This window comes from Pinus tabuliformis, chromosome 4_2 (assembly GCF_031772625.1).
Source record: "Pinus tabuliformis cultivar Carrire ecotype Pingquan chromosome 4_2, CPIR1, whole genome shotgun sequence".
Classification (NCBI taxonomy): domain Eukaryota; kingdom Viridiplantae; phylum Streptophyta; class Pinopsida; order Pinales; family Pinaceae; genus Pinus; species Pinus tabuliformis.
The window spans coordinates 533,863,645-533,875,482 of NC_142304.1; the positions used below are offsets into that span (position 1 = coordinate 533,863,645).

Sequence of the window (11,838 nt, forward strand, 5' to 3'; positions counted from 1 at the left end):
AGGGAGGAGCTCTTATGGGATATCCTTTTGGGAATCATGCAAGGATGTCTCCAAAGTGAATGCCACCACTTGAGAAGCACTCATTTTATTCACATTGATGGTAGCTTTACACACCCATCCATATATGAGATAGATAACTCCATTCTAGGTAGAATTATAGGCTCTTGGCATTGCCTCGAGGTGTGAAGAAAGAAAGAGACACAGAGAATCATATAATTTGGATGTAGAGAAAAGAGAAGCAAAATTTGATTTTAGAGAAAGAAGTGAAGGAAATGACATTCATTGTGTGCATTTGTGTTGCTTTTATTGTCATTTTTTTAGTGGAAATATGATGGGATTTCAACTTCAAAGGATAACTACCTTATAGAATGTGGATCAAAATGCAACATCACAGTGGGTAGAAATATCTTTAAACCATATACCCCCTCCTAAAAAGAACGAATTTAAAACAAAATATCGTACAAATATCAAAACAATGAATCGTGTGCAGATATATATAGTCTAACATCTAGTCCTTTCACATTCTTTACAATTCCAGAGCTTCAGATATGTTGGAATGAGTTGTACAAATCTACCTTAATAGATATCCTTAGCAGAGTTTCTTCATAAACCATTGTTCCAAATAATTACTTAGCTAAGTGACTAGGGGCCTGAAGTTAACTTGGGCTCCTTGTCGTACTCACTTCCTCCTCTCCTTTGCCTGGATATGATCTACGTCTTGCCACTATCTACTTAAATTTCTTTCCTCTTTAAGGCTTAAAATTTCATCAAAACATGCCTTACCGAAAAAGGAAACTAGTTTGCATGCACTGGTTTTGCATGCAATTTGATTTTGGTACAAGAGTTAACAGGACTTTGCATGAGTTTTGGATTGAAAATCATAAAATGGTGGAGAAACCATGAAGAAAATTTTGCATAGGACCATTGTATGAAACAAACCTTTTATGAAAAACCAGTTTTTCACCAATAAAATGAGAATTAAAGGATAACTACCTTATAGACTGTGGATCAAAATGCAACATCACATTGGTGGAAATATCTTCAACGCATATACCCCTCTTGAAAATAACAACTTTAAAACAAAATCGCATACAAATATCAAAACAATGAACCACATGGAGATATATAAAGGCTAACGTCTAAAACAATGAACCACATGGAGATATATAAAGGCTAACGTATAGTCCTTTCACATTCATCACAATTCCATAGCTTCAAATATGGTGGAATCAGTTGTACAAATCTACATGAATAATATTTACATAGATTTCCTTAACACAGTTTCTTTAGAAACGATTGTTCCAAATAATTAGGTAATTCATGAATGAATAAAGAATACCAAATAAGCATTTTATGAAATAATTCTCTATTTGGGAAACTAAATATATAGAGGGCACCTTTTTACAAGGATGTTTTTCGAACACAATTTGGCACCATAACCTAAATTTAAATTTACTCCCCTAAGTAAGACACTATTATTTCTGGAATTTGTTCCCATTATCATGCCCGAATAATACAATCAAGAATAAATATTGCTTCCATATCCATAGAGTCATGTTACCATGGAAGCACTGGAATATGGAAAAAATATTAACCAACAATGCAGAAGCCTCTTGAAAATTATTAATTAACTGGCAAAACGAAGGGATGGTTCATGCCAATAATTTGAAAAATGAATGGACAATGTATCTTGATATAGAAAAAATGAATAATAGACTACCTCAATAGAGAGAACTTGTACGATGTGCCACATGTCATGATTTCTACCTTCGTCTCCGAAAATGATACCCAACAAACTACAGTCTGTCCTCTTTCTGTCACTTCTTACAAAATTGGAATCTGATGGTCAAAGAGAAAGTTATGACAATTTTCCCATGTTGACATGTTTGAGATCGAATTTAGGAGCCTCTAAACAGACTAACTTCCTCAGTTCATATATTTGAGACTATAGCTAGACAAGATCTGAAACTCGGTCATGAGGTTTGTCACGATTTTGGCTCAAATGGGTTTTAATTTCAGCTTCTGAACCTTTTTATAAACAAAATGTATAGCAAAAATTCCACGATGACCTATTTGAAGCAGCGAAACCCTAAAATCAAAAGCTCTCACACCAATTGTTATGAACAAGCTCACAAAAATAGAAGAAAGAGATAGATCAACGACTTGAAAAGTAGTCTCTTCGAGGGGGAAACATCCTTTACATTACATAAATGAACATGTTAATCTAGGTTGTCATTGATGTCAATATAGCAGTGTTTGTGATTACAAATTCTTTGATACATGATTGCCCATTGATGCCCATTGGTCATAATTCTCATAGTGATGAAAGTTTGATATATGATAATATGATGAGATGGAGGACCCAAGTGGATTGAACAGCAGGAGGTCAATTGAACAGCAATTGAACAACAAATGACGTGAGGTAAATTGAAGAGAAATTCAACAGTGGGAGGTCAATTGAACAACAAATGACGCAGGAGGTCAATTGAACAACAATTGAACAGCAATTGAACAACAATTGAACAACAATTGAATGCAGCAATTGAACAACAAATGACACAGTAGATCCAGTAAAGAAATAGGGGCAAGAAGCCAAAGAATAAGAGGAAGAGTTCATCAGAAGCCATCAAGGAAGCAAGTTATCACATATGCCCAAGGGTAAGTGTTATCAGAAGAACGAAGAGCAACAACGATATCAGAGGAGAAAAGAAGAAAACATCCAAGGAGCCATATCGAAAGTATCACATGTAATATATGCCCGAGAAGAACCGATATGAAGAAAACAGTGGAGGAGCATAAACAGAGTTATCGGAGGTCACAGGAGATAATCCATAGGAGCAACAGCTATCGGAAGAGCGGAAGAGTGAAGAGTGATCACAGGAGCAACAACTATTGAAAGAGCGGAGGTTAGGAGTGTACGGATGTTTGATCGTGGCTGAAGGCCCACGCTAAATCCTAGTCGTCGATCTCATTTTCAAACACTTACGTCACAGTCAACAGCGAGGGTTAGACCTGTTTTTAAACCATGTACTAGTTGAAGACCCGCAGGCCATAGATTTGATGACCTCATATACCCAATGGATATCGGGTCATAAAGTGATCGGACGTTAATCTCAAAACGGACTCAAACTTTTATAGATCAAGGATTTATAATCCTTATCAGCTCCGTAAGGGCAGTTAAGCATCGTGAATGTTCCCCGACCGATATCGTTGTGACCCACTGGATCCAGCGTGCCTTGATCAAACGATGTAGTATCGGCTATTGGGTTTGTTGATCGGGTGGATCAACAACCGTCAGATTAATGATGAGATCAATGGTGGAGAATTAATCCAATAAGACTTGGGACTGAGTAGACTCGAGAAGTTTATGGACACAAGTTTATTTTATTTGGGGTCTCGTCGTGTGCATTCACGTCGGACCAGTGTTCGTTTGCAGGATTAAAGGAATAACTTCGTTTTTTCATGAAGTTGCGATCGCAATTAAAGGTGATGACGTGGCATGTGGGACCTCCATATGGGTAACGTATCTCGGGCATCTATCATAGAGATGAGGTAACAGTTCACAACTCGTGAACTTGAAGGAACGGAGGAATCCGGAAGGTCAAGCGAACTAAAGAAGAAGTCGAAACGTCAAGAAGCCAAAGGTCTCGCAGACGATGAAGATACAAAAGAAGTCGAAGATCGAGTGAGAGAGATGTAAGCAGAAGGACAGAAGTAATGTGTAGGTCCAGCAGGACAGAAGGAAGCCGAAGGTCCAGTAGGGTAGAAGGAAGGCGAAGGTCCAGCAAGACAGAAGGAAGCCAAAGGTCCAGCAAGACAGGAGGAAACCGAAGGTCCAGCAGGACAGGAGGAAGCCGAAGGACGAGGCAATTCTGTTGATTGGGTTAATCTTTGAAAGGCTCAGACCTGTGATTAATAAATCAAGTACATAATGCAACCTAAAGAACAATTCTGTGAAGGGGAAAAATAAAGCTTCATCTGACATCGTTTGAAGGGAGCAGTAGCCAGCACCGACATTAAATCATTTGTGAGTCTTGTTCTAGGAAGTAAGAGATCGCGATAGCAAGAATAGTGAGAAGCAGTCACGCTTGAAACAGTTACCGCAACAGTAAAGAACAACGGCTTGAAAATACAGAATTCCTTTTGTGCATACGTTGAGGCTTTGCACAAATATCTTGTTGGAAAGCTTCAACAAATTTTGGAAACATTATTGGAGATCATCATGCCTATTTGAAATCATCATGAGGTAACTTTGCAGACTCTGTTAGGGCAATATGAAGAGTTGTGAAGACTCCTTCATATGAAGACAGGCTGTCATTGATGTAGCAGTGAAGGTGTAGATAGACAAAATTCAGTGAAGAAGATGTTGGGAGCAGAGAATTACTATCAAACATATCTAGACAAAATATAGCAGTGGGTTGGAGCCCAGAGGGTTGGTGCCCTGAAGGTTGGAGCCTCAAACAAACAAGGTTGGTGCCTTGACAAGATAAGGTTGGAGCCCTTGGGGTTGGTGCCTCAGAATTGGAAAGATTGGTGTCCTTGGAGTTGGTGCTCCTAAACACAAGGTTGGTGCCTTGAGAAGACAAGGTTGGTACCCTAGATGTTGGAGCCTCACAAATGACCAAGTTGGTGCTTGGAAACATATTGAACACAACAATAACAATAGTGGGCTTCTATGGGGCACAATAATAACAATATGGGGACAACATGGGCACAACAATAAAAGTAAGGGTTACAATGACAATAATAATAAGGGAATACACTAGTATTATAGGGACCTAACAAAGCCCATATCTTTATTAGGATCTTCATTCCGACAAAGCCTTGTATTTAATGGTGTTTCGATATCTTGAATATACGAAGTAAAAACGGGAGAGGAGAAAACTTCAAAATGCACATGTTAACTCCAGTTATATTTCAAATCGCTTAAACAAGGAACAACCTCTCTTGTTCTCAGTAAGTAACGATGCCTCTTCCACCCGTACTACAAATATTCAATAAATGCTTCAAGCATACCTTTAAGGAAATAAAATAAAGGTTAAAGAAGAGAAAGGCTTCCTCCACAATGAGGTGATGCAAACAACTTCATCGTGGTATTAAACAGGTCTTCTGGCAATGAAGCGATGCTTTGCATCTCCTTGAGGTGACTCTGTTGGGTTACTCAATAGGCTCGCTCACAGCGGAGTAACACGAGGGAATGTGTTTAACCCATATTATCAAAAGCTTGGTATACTTGTCATCTTTCTCCCCTAACAAAACACTTGAGGTGTGACTAGACTTATGTTGATATGTTTCAAGCTAAGAAAAAAATAGAAGAGGTTATTCCTTTAATCGAGATAAGTGATGTTTAGGTTAACTTATTACTTGATGTTCGCATACTAAATCTATTAGTAATTATGTTTTAATATGCTCATTTATTTTTTCAGACAATCAGCTACAAGAAAATAATTTTGATGTCCATGAATGTATGAAGCTGAGTCACCCCCGCCCTCTCAGTTTAGTCAAGTTTTCATCAAAATATACTCACCTCATTCAGTGGATGCTTTTGGGGACCAAAATCCCCCAAAATGGGGGTGTATGATCTGGATTGGATGAGTATCTTCTTTTTCATCCATCTTGATGCTTTCAAAGTAGAAAAAGTGGAGGAATCAATCCACAAGACTATTTTTTCCAGCAGTGCTAGTTTGGAAAATCTCAAGTCAAAAACATCAAGAGTCATTTTGAGACCTTAAATGAACATATTTTGCATTCTCGACCTTACTATGGAATATGTAAATGTATATGTAATAGGATCATCCTAATAATGAAGGGATTGCATGTGTAATGTGTGGATTGGTGTATATAGCGATGATGCATTCATTATGGATGGTATGGATGTTATTTCAATGTATGAATCTATTTGAGGTATTTTGAGGCATTTCTGTATTATTATCTATATTTGGGTTGTCATTAATGCTCACATTGTTGTACATTGTGTGAACTATTGAATTTTATGTATTTGGCTTATAACATTTGGTATGAGAGCATATAATCCTAGGGTTTTTATACTTTGAATGAATCACTTTTACATTTTCATTACATTTTTTATGTGATACTTCAAATGGTGAAATTTTTGGCATATTTAGAAGAAATATCAAGAAAAATTTGGTTAAAATTTAATATTTTAATTCACTATACTTTCATAGATATATTTGGTGGATGTTAGGGTTTGTGATTCATTAATAATGACAACGGAATGTTTCTCCTCAAAAAAAAGAGTAATAATGACAACAGAATGCTTCTCCTAGTGGGAGAAATAGATGGCGGGGAAACAGCTTTACTTTGGGTTGTAAGCATTATTTTAAATTACATCTAAAATCAACCGGATAATCACCCATGTCGGCTCATGAATGGTTTTTGGTATCTGCGCCAAGTTACATGAGTATAAATATCAGCCAAGCAAAGATTGATTTAGTACAAAAAGGTAAGGAGACACAGTTTCTTGACAACATTGCGGTTTAGCTTTAACCTGCTTGAACACGGCCGAAGGTCCAGCAGGACAGGAGGAAACCGAAGGTCCAACAAGACAGGGGAAGCCGAAGGACGACGTAATTCTATTGATTGGGTTAATCTTTAAAAGGCTCAGACCTGTGATTAATAAATCAAGTACATAACGCAACCTGAAGAACAATTCTGTGAAAGGGAAAAATAAAGCTTCATCTGACATCATTTGAAGGGAGCAGTAGCCAGCACCGACATTAAATCATTTTTGAGTCTAGTTCTAGGAAGTAAGAGATCATGATAGCAAGAATAGTGAGAAGCAGTCATGCTTGAAACAGTTACCACAACAGTAAAGAACATGGGCTTGAAAAGAGAGAATTCCTTTTGTGCATACGTTGAGGCTTAGCACAAATATCTTGTTGAAAAGCTTCAACAAATCTTGGAAATATTATTGGAGATCATCATTCCTATTTGAAATCATCATGAGGTAACTTTGCAAACTCTGTTAGGGCAATATGAAGAGTTGTAAAGATTCCTTCATATGAAGACAGGCTGTCATTGATGTAGCAGTGAAGGTGTAGATAGACAGAATTCAGTGAAGAAGATGTTGGGAGTAGAGAATTACTATCAAACATATCTAGACAAAATATAACAGTGGGTTGGAGCCCAGAGGGTTGATGCCCTGAAGGTTGGAGCCTCAAACAAACAAGTTTGGTGCCTTGACAAGATAAAGTTGGAGCCCTTGGGGTTGGTGCCTCAGAATTCGAAAGATTGGTGTCCTTGGAGTTGGTGCTCCTAAACACAAGGTTGGTGCCTTGAGAAGACAAGGTTGGTACCCTAGATGTTGGAGCCTCACAAATGACCAAGTTGGTGTTTGGAAACATATTGAACACAACAATAACAATGGTGGGCTTCTATGGGGCACAATAATAACAATATGGGGACAACATGGGCACAACAATAACAGTAAGGGTTACAATGACAATAATAATAAGGGAATACACTAGTATTATAGGGACCTAACAAAGCCCATATCTTTATTAGGATCTTCATTCCGACAAAGCCTTGTTTTTAATGGTGTTTCTATATCTTGAATATACGAAGTAAAAAAGGGAGACGAGAAAACTTCAAAATTCACATGTTAACTTCAGTTATATTTCAAATCGCTTAAACAAGGAACAACCTCTCTTGTTCTCAATAAGTAACGATGCCTCTTCCACCCGTACTACAAATATTCGATAAATGCTTCGAGCATACGTTTAAGGAAATAAAATAAAGGTTAAAGAAGAGAAAGGATTCCTCCACAATGAAGTGATGCAAACAACTTCATCGTGGTATTAAACAGGTCTTCTGGTAGCGAAGTGATGCTTGCATCTCCTTGAGGTGACTCTGTTGGGTTACTCAATAGGCTTGCTCATAGTGGAGTAACACGAGGGAATGTGTTTAACCCATATTATCAAAAGCTTGGTATACTTGTCATCTTTCTCCCCTAACAAAACACTTGAGGTGTGACTAGACTTATGTTGATATGTTTCGCATACTAAATCTATTAGTAATTATGTTTTAATATGCTCATTTATTTTTTCAGACAATCAGCTACAAGAAAATAATTTTGATGTCCATGAATGTATGAAGCTGAGTCACCCCCGCCCTCTCAGTTTAGTCAAGTTTTCATCAAAATATACTCACCTCATTCAGTGGATGCTTTTGGGGACCAAAATCCCCCCAAAATGGGGGTGTATGATCTGGATTGGATGAGTATCTTCTTTTTCATCCATCTTGATGCTTTCAAAGTAGAAAAAGTGGAGGAATCAATCCACAAGACTATTTTTTCCAGCAGTGCTAGTTTGGAAAATCTCAAGTCAAAAACATCAAGAGTCATTTTGAGACCTTAAATGAACATATTTTGCATTCTCGGCCTTACTATGGAATATGTAAATGTATATGTAATAGGATCATCCTAATAATGAAGGGATTGCATGTGTAATGTGTGGATTGGTGTATATAGCGATGATGTATTCATTATGGATGGTATGGATGTTATTTCAATGTATGAATCTATTTGAGGTATTTTGAGGCATTTCTGTATTATTATCTATATTTGGGTTGTCATTAATGCTCACATTGTTGTACATTGTGTGAACTATTGAATTTTATGTATTTGGCTTATAACATTTGGTATGAGAGCATATAATCCTAGGGTTTTTATACTTTAAATGAATCACTTTTACATTTTCATTACATTTTTTATGTGATACTTCAAATGGTGAAATTTTTGGCATATTTAGAAGAAATATCAAGAAAAATTTGGTTAAAATTTAATATTTTAATTCACTATACTTTCATAGATATATTTGGTGGATGTTAGGGTTTGTGATTCATTAATAATGACAACGGAATGTTTCTCCTCAAAAAAAAGAGTAATAATGACAACATAATGCTTCTCCTAGTGGGAGAAATAGATGGCGGGGAAACAGCTTTACTTTGGGTTGTAAGCATTATTTTAAATTACGTCTAAAATCAACCGGATAATCACCCATGTCGGCTCATGAATGGTTTTTGGTATCTGCGCCAAGTTACATGAGTATAAATATCAGCCAAGCAAAGATTGATTTAGTACAAAAAGGTAAGGAGACACAGTTTCTTGACAACATTGCGGTTTAGCTTTAACCTGCTTGAACACGGTCAGAGAGTTTTGTTTCTGTGGATTCCGCAAGGCCCGGAAAAAAGTCTCATTCTCTGATCTACTCGAACTCGACCAATATGGCTTTATACGATGAAATGTCCGATAATGAGATATATGACAGCGAAAGCGATGAAAGGGAAAGCAACGAAAGCGAAAACGAAGATGAAGAATTGAGATATGAAAGCATGGTGGAAATAGCACGCAGTCGTCATGATGACAATAAAGGACGTATGAAATATACGGTTTTAAGTCTGAACGACATTGGTGAGCGTCTGCACAATGCTACCAAAAGCGTTTCCACTGTGCTGGCTGTCTCGGAAGCCGAGGCAGCTATTCTCTTGCGTCACTTCGGTTGGAATTCTGTTAATGCCAACGATCAATGGTTTGCAGACGAGGAGAAAGTGAGAAATGCTGTGGGCCTATTGTTGCAGCCGGACGATAAACATGAGACCAAAGAAGAAAAAATGGAGGAGTTAACTACCTGTCCGATATGTTTCTATGATTTCAAGATCAGAGACATGAAGTCACTCAAGTACTGCGACCATTTATTTTGCCAAGATTGTTGGCGAACTTTTATTCACACATCAATAAATCATGATGGTGCAGGATGCCTCAACCTACGATGTCCACATCAAGGTCCACGATGCCGTGCCATTGTGAGTGAAGACATGGTTTTTTCTCTGGGGTTATCTGAGGAAGATACGAACAAATATAGAACCTATCTTGTGAGGTCATATGTTGAACAAAACAGTATGGTTAAATGGTGTCCAGCGCCAGACTGTGGCTACTGTGTGGAGGTTGACTCTGCTAATTCTAATGTAACTCATGAGGAGGTTGTCTGCAATTGTTCACATAAATTTTGCTGGAATTGTTTAGAGGAGTCTCATCGTCCAATAGGCTGCGACACAGTCAAAAAATGGATTGATCAAATTAATAATGGTGATTCACTCAATGCGTACTGGATATTTTGTAATTCCAAGCCGTGTCCAAAGTGTGATCGACCAATAGAGAAAAATCAAGGGTGTATGCACATGACATGTACGTCCCCGTGTGAATTTCAATTCTGTTGGTTATGCCTTGGTGATTGGTTTAAACATAATTCTTGCAATCAATATAGTCCTGATCAGGTTGCAACAACATCAGGAAGAATTGATGCAGGGAATCAATCCAGGAATTCGGCCTCCGTCGATTCTAGGAAAAGGTTTGCAGCTAAAACATCTTCTTCGGATAGGTTGGTATTTTATATGGAAAGATGGAAGGCAAATGAAAAGGCAGAGGAAAAGGCGTTATCTGATCTGCAGGCTGTGCGAGAGGTAGAGATTAAAAGATTGAATGAGTGTAAACAGACGAGAATGAGTCGATCTGGTTTAACAGAGTTCAAATGTGTGGTAGATGCATGGTTGCAGATAGCAGAATGCAGGCACATGCTTAAATGGACATATGCGTATGGCTATTATTTAACGCAGGCATCCAGCGATCATGATCAGGAAGCTGATATTGTTCGCAAAAAACAAATTCTTTTCGAATTCCTGCAAGGTGAAGCTGAAAGTAGTTTAGAACGACTTCATCATTGCGTTGAACGAGAGTTGCAAGACCATATAGAAATCGCCCTTAAAGCTGACGCTGATACTTCGACTGGGAAAAAGGCGTTGCGCGATTTTGATGACTTCTGTATCAGGCTTGAAAAGCTCAGAAAATCGACGGGCCAATATTTTGAAAACCTAATTCAGGCTTTTGAAAACAATCTCTCCGAAGTTAGTCGGATTAATGCACCAGCAGGGTGCGCACGAAGAAGCAATTATTACTAGAACCAGCAGTCACTTAATATTAAGCAGTGCAAGTGGGCCGCTGGACTTGGATGAATTTTTCTCACATTTTATCGTATCTTTATTGGTTCCAGCCTATTAACGATCTTGGACGTTCGTGGCAACCCAATCCTTTTGATTGATTAATATTTCATGATTATTTATTTTAATAAAATGTCATCTTTGTTTTTAGTGGAATCTCATAACGGGAAGCAAAGATTTACTTGTGATGTATCTATTCTTTTATATGTGGACTTGTTTTGTTAAGTGTAACTTGTGTATAGATAAGTGGATTAAAGTATATCGGGATGTTTAACCAATTTTTTTAGGTACAAGTAACCTCGAAGATTAATTTTTATTTTCTCTATCATATTACTCAGGTATATCTTTGTTTGGACATAATAAGGATCTTGGTTTATGGCACCCAAATCTTTGTGATTGATTATTAGTTCAATATTATTATATGTTTGTAATATTTATTTTAATAAGAAGTGGTGATTTATATTTATATTTTATGTGTGATTTCATTTATGGAGGTTATATTAAATGGTCTTAGGACATGCACGTATAAGTTTAATAAATTACATTATATCTTTTTCAATTTAATGTTTAAAGGGGTTGGATTCTATAGTGGGAAGCAACAAGTTCTTCATAGTCGGGCAAGGTTCAATTCTGGCTTAGCTTTGATGTAGTTATTCAACATGTTTTAGCACCTCGAGAGACCACATAAAAATTGGTTTGTGATGCTTGCATAGATAATTGGATTAAATCTCATTCCAGTGTCTTGTATTTCAATAGAATTTTTCTTGACACATATAGCAACTTATAGTTTCTTGGAAATCTCCAACTTATAGTTTCATAGAATGC

At 37.3% G+C, this 11,838-nt stretch overlaps 1 pseudogene; it reads left to right on the forward strand.

Annotated features, from left to right (window-relative positions):
- Positions 1-9,243: 9,243 nt before the first annotated feature.
- Positions 9,244-10,974, forward strand: LOC149170398 (putative E3 ubiquitin-protein ligase ARI8 pseudogene; annotated as a pseudogene).
- The last annotated feature ends 864 nt before the right edge of the window (positions 10,975-11,838 follow it).